Genomic DNA, 9,479 nt, shown 5'->3' with positions numbered 1-9,479 from the left:
GATATTCATCGCGACCTTGACATCCACACTATTGATGAAACAATACAAAGCGCTAGCAGAAGACACATAAATAGATTATTAACGCACACAAATCCTATGATGAGAAGACTACCAAATAAAGAAAAATCTACCCAAAGTCGGCTTAACCGTCAAACACCAACAGATCTTGCAAAATCCTTGTAATCAATTGTCAACTAATCGTATATATCATTGTTTGTTAACCACTTGTTTTTAAATAATATGTATATATTGCTTCTAAATGAGCTTGGGGGCATTGGCCCTTCAATATCACTCTCATTCCATCTTTTTGTAAATCAAATTACTTATTGTCTAACGACAGGTGTAATATTTTATGGAAGAAATAAAAAAAAAAAAAAATTTTCATTCGAATCATTTGAAATTTCTGTATACAATACATTTCTGTATCACAATACAAATACAAAAAATTCAAAAAAAGTTGCACACATAAAATTACACATAAAATGAATGTCGATTCGAAACTTACTTTAATCTAACAATCGAGCAAGTTTTGTTTTGGACAATATTTTGATTTTTTCTTTTTTTTATATGAAGAAAATATTTAAAAGAAATTTTTTTTGCTAAAAACCTTCCCCTAGTGGATCCCTATAATATGAAAAAAGAACGAATAAAATTGGCCTCGTATCGGCCCAAAAAAATGCGGACAAACGAACATCATTTCATTTATATATATATAGAACACGAAAACACAACGAAACATCCGGTAACGGACAGAGGCTGATCGACTTCGCCGGGGCCCGAAACATGGTAGTCTGTAGCACCAGATTCCAGCATAAGAAGATTCACCAAGCTACCTGGCTGTCTCCAGATCGAAAAACGCGAAACCAGATCGATCATGTTGTGATAGATGGAAGACACGCTTCTAGTGTATTAGATGTACGTACGATCTGAGGACCCAATATCGACTCGGATCATTACCTTGTTGCAGCCAAACTGCGCACACGCCTCTGTGCAGCAAAAAACGTACATCTACCTACGCAAAGAATGTTCGACATCGAAAAGCTGCAATCACAACAGACAGCCAGAAGATTCGCCACTCGACTCTCACTCCTGCTCTCGGAGAGCACTGCCCTACACACCGGCATGCGCGAGCAATGGAGCAACATTTCTCGTTCCCTACGTACCGCCGCCGAAGAAGAAATCGGATTCCGGCGAGCCCGAAAAAACAATTGGTACGACGAGGAATGTCATGCTGCCGCCGAAAGAAAAGATGCCGCCTATAGAGCCACGCTGCGATCGGGCGCAACGCGAGCCATGTGGGATCGCTACAGAGAGCTAAAAAAGGAAGAGAGACGTATTATCCGACAGAAGAAACGAGAGGCCGAAATACGTGAGTGCGAGGAGCTTGAGATGCTGGCCAATAGGAACAACGCCCGAAAATTTTACCAGAAAGTTCGGCGGCTTACAGAAGGTTTTAAGACCAGGGCGTTGTCCTGTAAGAACAAAGACGGCGATCTGGTGACTGACGTACAGAGCAATCTTAAATTATGGAGGGAACACTTCTCGAACCTGTTAAACGGTGACAGCTGCGCATGTCATAGAGAATGTGAAGATCCCGATACCCCAATCGTTGACGACGGAGTTGTCGTTCCGTTACCCGACCATGACGAGGTGAGAATAGCGATAACGCGGCTAAAGAACAACAAAGCCGCGGGCGCCGACGGACTGCCGGCTGAGCTATTCAAACATGGCGGCAAGGAGCTGGTAAGGTGCATGCATCAGCTCCTATGCAGAATATGGTCGGATGAAAGCATGCCTGCCGATTGGAATTTAAGTGTGCTCTGCCCAATCCATAAGAAGGGTGATCCTGCAATCTGTGCCAATTACCGCGGGATTAGTCTTCTAAATATCGCCTATAAGGTTCTAGCGAGCGTATTGTGTGAAAGGCTGAAGCCCACCATCAACCAACTGATTGGACCTTATCAGTGTGGCTTCAGACCTGGAAAGTCTACCATCGACCAACTATTCACAATACGCCAAATCTTGGAAAAGACCCATGAAAGGAGAATCGACACACACCATCTTTTCGTCGACTTCAAAGCTGCATTCGACAGTACGGAAAGGAGTTACCTGTATGCCGCTATGTCTGAATTTGGTATCCCCGCAAAACTAATACGGCTATGTAAGATGACGTTGCTCAACACCAGCAGCGCCGTCAGAATTGGGAAGGACCTCTCCGAGCCGTTTGATACCAAGCGAGGTTTCAGACAGGGTGACTCGCTGTCGTGTGACTTCTTTAACCTGATGTTGGAGAGCATCGTACGAGCCGCAGAACTTAATCGCTCAGGCACAATTTTTTATAAGAGCGTACAATTGCTGGCGTATGCCGATGATATTGACATCATCGGCCTTAACAACCGCGCTGTTAGTTCTGCTTTCTCCAAACTGGATAAAGAGGCAAAGCGAATGGGTTTGGTGGTGAACGAGGACAAAACGAAGTACCTCCTGTCTTCAAACAAACAGTCGGCGCACTCGCGTATCGGCACCCACGTCACTGTTGACAGTTATAATTTTGAGGTTGTAAAAGACTTCGTTTATTTAGGAACCAGCATTAACACCGATAACAATGTCAGCCTTGAAATCCAACGTAGAATCTCTCTTGCCAACAAGTGCTACTTTGGACTAAGTAGGCAATTGAGCAGTAAAGTCCTCTCTCGACGAACAAAATTAACACTCTACAAGACTCTCATCATGCCCGTCCTAACGTATGGCGCAGAAGCTTGGACGATGACAACATCCGATGAAGCGACGCTTGGAGTGTTCGAGAGAAAGATTCTGCGTAAGATTTTTGGACCTTTGCACGTTGGCAACGGCGAATATCGCAGACGATGGAACGATGAGCTGTATGAGCTTTACGACGACATAGGCATAGCGCAGCGAATAAAGATCCAGCGGCTTCGTTGGCTGGGTCATGTCGTCCGAATGGATACAAACGCTCCGGCTTTGAAAGTATTCGATGCGGTACCAGCTGGTGGTAGCAGAGGAAGAGGAAGGCCTCCTCTGCGTTGGAAAGATCAGGTGGAGAAGGACTTGGCTTCACTTGGTGTGTCCAATTGGCGCCGGTTAGCACGAGAAAGAAACGACTGGCGCGCTTTGTTAATCTCGGCCAAAATCGCGTAAGCGGTTATCGCGCCAATTAAGAAGAGAGATTGGAGCTTTTTTAACCATTATCCATTTATATTAAAAAAAAAAAAACGAAAAAAATTGTTTTTTCCACGAACACATAATTTCATTTGAAGATTCAGATTTCACATTAAATTCTCAAATTTTGTAAGAAATTATTCACTGTTCCAAAATCCACTCCAAAAAAATTCACAAACAATTTTTACATGTTGCACTTACGTTTTTTCCTGATGGCATCCAAATCAGAAAGAAATATTGACACATTGTAACTAACACTGTCAATTTGACAGTTCAGTTCCGCCCCAAGCGTTACAAAAGTAAACGACATTATGGCTGGCTCAAAAGAACGCTGTACCCGTTGCCACTGCTCCGAATTACAACCAAACTTTACGAAACCCATTTTCAATACTTACTTAACAATGTGCATAAGTTTGGTTTAATTCGGTGCAAAGACACGGCGGGTCCACGTTTTGGCATATATTTCCAGACCCTAGTCATCAATAGGTATGAAAATTACCCCGTATTAAAGCACTTATCAACAGCTTTCATTTGATACCTATATTGTACATACACAACCAAAGGTTACCCGGGTCCACGTTTTGACCTATATCTCGAGACCCCAGTCACATAGCGGCATGAAAAATACTCTGTACTAAGGCATTCACCAACAGCTTCAATTTGATATCCATATTGTACAAACACATTCTAGGCTCCACGTTTTGGTTTCTATCTCGAGATCCTAGTCACGGAGCGGCATGAAAATTACTCTGAACTAAAGCATTCACCAACACCTTCCATTTGATACCCATATTGTACGTACACGTCCGAAGGTTACCCGGGTCCACGTTTTGACCTATATCTCGAGACCCTAGTCATCAATAGGTATGAAAATTACCCCGTATTAAAGCACTTATAAACAGCATTCATTTGATACCCATATTGTACAAATACATTCTAGGGTCCACGATTTGGTCTCTATCTCGAGACCCTAGTCACGGAGCGGATGGAAATACTCTGAACTAAAGCATTCACCAACAGCTTCCATTTGATACCCATATTGTACATACACATCCAAAGGTTACCCGGGTCCACGTTTTAACCTATATCTCGAGACCCTTTCCACCAATAGGTATCCAAACTATACGGAAACCATCTTCAATACCTCCTTAACAATGTGTGTAAGTTTGGTTTCATTCGGTGCAAAGACACGGCGGGTCCACGTTTTGGCATATATTTCCAGATCCCAGTCATCAATAGGTATGAAAATTACCCCGTATTAAAGCACTTATCAACAGCTTTCATTTGATATCCATATTGTACAAACACATTCTAGGGTCCACGTTTTGGTCTCTATCTCGAGACCCTAGTCACGGAGCGGATGGAAATACTCTGAACTAAAGCATTCACCAGCAGCTTCCATTTGATACCCATATTTTACATACACATCCTAGAGTTACCCGGGTCCACGTTTTGACCTATATCTCGAGACCCTATGTACCAATAGGTATCCAAACTATACGGAAACCATCTTCAATACCTCCTTAAAAATGTGTGTAAGTTTGGTTTAATTCGGTGCAAAGACACGGCGGGTCCACGTTTTGGCATATATTTCCAGACCCTAGTCATCAATAGGTATGAAAATTACCCCGTATTAAAGCACTTATCAACAGCTTTCATTTGATATCCATATTGTACAAACACGTTCTAGGGTCCACGTTTTGGTCTCTATCTCGAGACCCTAGTCACGGAGCGGATGGAAATACTCTGAACTAAAGCATTCACCAACAGCTTCCATTTGATACCCATATTTTACATACACATCCTAGGGTTACCCGGGTCCACGTTTTGACCTATATCTCGAGACCCTATGTACCAATAGGTATCCAAACTACACGGAAACCATTTTCAATACCTCCTTAAAAATGTGTGTAAGTTTGGTTTAATTCGGTGCAAAGACACGGCGTTTCCACATTTTGGCATATATTTCCAGACCCTAGTCATCAATAGGTATGAAAATTACCCCGTATTGAAGCACTTATCAACAGCTTCCATTTGATACCCATATTGTACATACACGTCCGAAGGTTACCCGGGTCCACGTTTTGACCTATATCTCGAGACCCTAGTCATCAATAGGTATTAAAAATACCCCGTATTAAAGCACTTATCAACAGCTTTCATTTGATATCCATATTGTACAAACACATTCTAGGGTCCACGTTTTGGTCTCTATCTCGAGACCCTAGTCACGGAGCGGATGGAAATACTCTGAGCTAAAGCATTCACCAACAGCTTCCATTTGATACCCATTTTGTACATACACATCCGAAGGTTACCCGGGTCCACGTTTTGACCTATATCTCGAGACCCTATCTACCAATAGGTATCCAAACTATACGAAAACCATCTTCAATGCCTTCTTAACAATGTGTGTAAGTTTGGTTTAATTCGGTGCAAAGACACGGCGGGTCCACGTTTTGGCATATATTTCCAGACCCTAGTCATCAATAGGTATGAAAATTACACCGTATTGAAGCACTTATCAACAGCTTCCATTTAATACCCATATTGTACATACACAACCAAAGGTTACCCGGGTCCACGTTTTGACCTATATCTCGAGACCCCAGTCACGTAGCGGCATGAAAAATTCTCTGTACTAAAGCATTCACCAACAGCTTCAATTTGGTATCCGTATTGTACAAACACATTCTAGGGTCCACGTTTTGGTCTCTATCTCGAGACCCTAGTCACGGAGCGGATGGAAATACTCTGAACTAAAGCATTCACCAACAGCTTCCATTTGATACCCATATTGTACATACACATCCAAAGGTTACCCGGGTCCACGTTTTGACCTATATCTCGAGACCCTAGTCACGGAGCGGCATGAAAAATACTCTGTACTAAAGCATTCACCAACAGCTTCCATTTGATACCCATATTGTACATACACATTCTAGGGTCCACGTTTTGGTCTCTATCTCGAGACCCTAGTCACGGAGCGGCATGAAAAATACTCTGAACTAAAGCATTCACCAACAGCTTCCATTTGATACCCATATTGTACATACACATCCGAAGGTTACCCGGGTCCACGTTTTGACCTATATCTCGAGCCCTATCCACCAATAGGTATCCAAGCTATACGGAAACCATCTTCAATACCTTCTTAACTATGTGTGTAAGTTTGGTTTAATTCGGTGCAGACACGGCCGGTTAGCGAACACACACAAAAAGTTGACTTTATTTTATATATAAGATTTTTTTCAGTTTGTGTCGGAAAAATCCAAATATCTTACGGAACCCTATTTTTTTCCAAAATAAAATGTAATCCATGTTACTCTTGGATAATGTTGTTTTCGAATGGTGAAAGAATTTTTAAAATCGGTCCAGTAGTTTTTGAGCCTATTCGTTACAAACAAACAAACAAACAAACAAACAAAGTTTTCCTCTTTATAATATAAGGTTGTCAAAAAAGTCTTGCGGTATTTTTATTGAATTTTCAATTGTTCATAAAATTGGTTATAATAATGCGATTTAAGTCAAATATGCGCCGTTTTGTTCGATGACGAGTTCCCAACGAGATGCCAACTTCATAATGCCCCTCTTATAGAAGTTCGCTTCCCTATTGTCAAAAAACTCGGAGAGCCAATTTTCACAGGACTCTCTTGTGGACAACTTCCGACTACCAAGCTCGTTCGCCATGGACAGAAATTGGTGGTAATCACTTGGTGCGAGATACGGACTATACGGTGGATGCAAAAGAACCTCTCATCCGAGCTCCCGGAGCTTCTGGCGCGTCACCAAAGATGTGTGTGGCCTGGCGTTGTCCTGATGGAAGACAATTCGGCCTTTGTGGATCAAAGATGGCCTCTTCTGCATGAGTGCTGCATTCAAGCGGTCCAGTTGTTGGCAATACAGGTCCGAATCGAGCGTTTGGCCATAGGGGAGCACCTCATAGTGGATGATTCCCTGCCAATCCCACCAAACACACAGAAGAACCTTCCTGGCCGTCAATCCAGGCTTGGCCACCGTCTGGGCAGCTTCACCGCTTTTCGACCACGACCGTTTGCGCTTCACGTTGTCGTAAGTGACCCACTTTTCATCGCTAGTCACCATCCGCTTCAAAAACGGGTCGATTTTGTTGCGATTCGGAAGCGATTCGCATGCATCCATACGGGCAAAAATGTTTTTTTGCGTCAAGTCGTGTGGCACCCATACATCGAGCTTCTTTTTGAATCCAAGCTTCTTCAAATGGTTTATAACGGTTTGATGACTCATGCCCAGCTCTTGGCCGATGCTACGGCTGCTACTATGCCGGTCTCTTTCGATCAATTCAGCGATTTTATCGCAATTTTTGACGACAGGCCTTCCGGACCGTGGCGCATCTTCGATCACCTCTGCACCAGAACGAAAACGTTGAAACCATCGTTGTGCGGTGGAAATGGAAACTGTATCAGGTCCATAAACTGCACAAATTTTATTAGCAGCATGATATGCATTTTTGCCTTTATCGTAGTAGTACTGTAAAATATGCCGTATTTTCTCTTTATTTTGCTCCATGTTTGCGACGCTATAACTCACGAACGACTAAAAGCAAACAACAATTAATCAAACACGTGTTAGTACGTGAAAAGAGCTTTCCAAAAAGCTCTAGCGTGAACCGATGCGACGAATACAACTAGAACTATGCGCTTGCAAAGACAAGCTTGCGGAAATACCGCAAGACTTTTTGGCCAACCTTATATTAGTATAGATATTTACTCAAAAACAAATAGAAAAACAAAAAATATTGTTTATGCCAAAGCGCTTGAATAAAGAAATAAATAATTTGAAAACCATATATTTTCTGTTCTAAACCATATCTATTCTATTTTAGTGTGCCCAGCGAAGGGGGCCGGGTTTGCTAGTACATATATAAAACTAGAACCCGCACCCTCCGGGGATTTATAGTTTTCATCTAACATCTCAACCAAGTTTCATTAAATAAATCATTATACCTGGCCTAAAATTGCCCATACGGCATTATCCTAAACCCGATCTTTTAAATTCAAAAGTTTTTTATAAATATGTATGTAAATAAAATAATGAGAATGTGCGCATTCTAAATAAATAAATCCCTTCTCTGCTTTCTATTTCATGCATGCATGCATGGATGTGTATATTAAGCTTTTCAATAGGCACGAAGTATTGAAAACGACATCCAAGCATACGATTATCAGTTTATGTATGTACAGTGAACCAAAAAGAAACTGAGACACTAATATTTAAAAAAATATTCACAGATTTATAAGAAATAATAATATTGACGGTAACTCCGTTTATTTTGTTTTCACTGTACATACATATATGGAGACATAATAATAAATTAATTTACTTACCCAAGTTTAAAGTTGGAACCGCTCCATTCTTGAGATATTTTGGTCCCACGGCATCCTCCTCAAAATGCTTAATGCATACAAATGAATTGTGCATTGGCATTTGCATTGAGGGTGAGATCCTCAAATTCTCCTTCCACAAATTTAATAATTCCCGATTTTTGGGAAATGCAAACGAACGAACATTTTGTTCACTATAACACTCCCGAACACGACATTTCGAAGCTTTAGGCATTTTTTTTCTTTTATTAATTGCTTATTAACAATTTCAAAATGTTTGCTTCACCGCACACGCGCACTTCAATTGACTTTCTTTTCGAATTAAAATTCAAACCAAAGTTCAATTGGTTACAAGCAATCACAAGAGCTTTCCAATATTTGGCGCAATTTTCATATAAACCTAATATACATACATACATATGTCCTTTGCTAATATACGTATATAAACATGCATATGTTGCACCATCACTTGCCATTATTTTAGCGTAGCGCGTTCCGTATGCGTAAAGGTCCCGAACACAACTAACTCCCTGTGCTCATCTACATCTTGCTTACCGGACCACGCTCAGCGACAGCTGCCGACGCTGTCGCCTCGCTAAAACGGGACTTTACCAAACTACAAAACAAGGCGACCAATCACAACGCATAAATTGGCTGATGCAATATCAAGCCATACTACAGTTACGATTCTAATGAAATACCCAACGACGCACCAATACACATTTAATACTTATGCTACGACACGGCCATCCTGACCATAACACGACCTCGTGAAATTCCACAAAAATGTTTTACTGCATAAATCATTTTATTCATAAATCAAATCATTATCGAATAGAACTTAATATTACCATTTTAATTTTCCATACAACTTTATCAATTACAACTACCAGATTTTAGTTTCAACTTTTAATCTCTTACAAATTTTAAATTCCA

The sequence above is a fragment of the Anastrepha obliqua genome, chromosome 6 (assembly GCF_027943255.1).
Source record: "Anastrepha obliqua isolate idAnaObli1 chromosome 6, idAnaObli1_1.0, whole genome shotgun sequence".
In the NCBI taxonomy this organism is placed as follows: Eukaryota; Metazoa; Arthropoda; class Insecta; order Diptera; family Tephritidae; genus Anastrepha; species Anastrepha obliqua.
The sequence above is the reverse complement of the archived record's forward strand: the minus strand, read 5'-3'. Positions refer to the sequence as shown.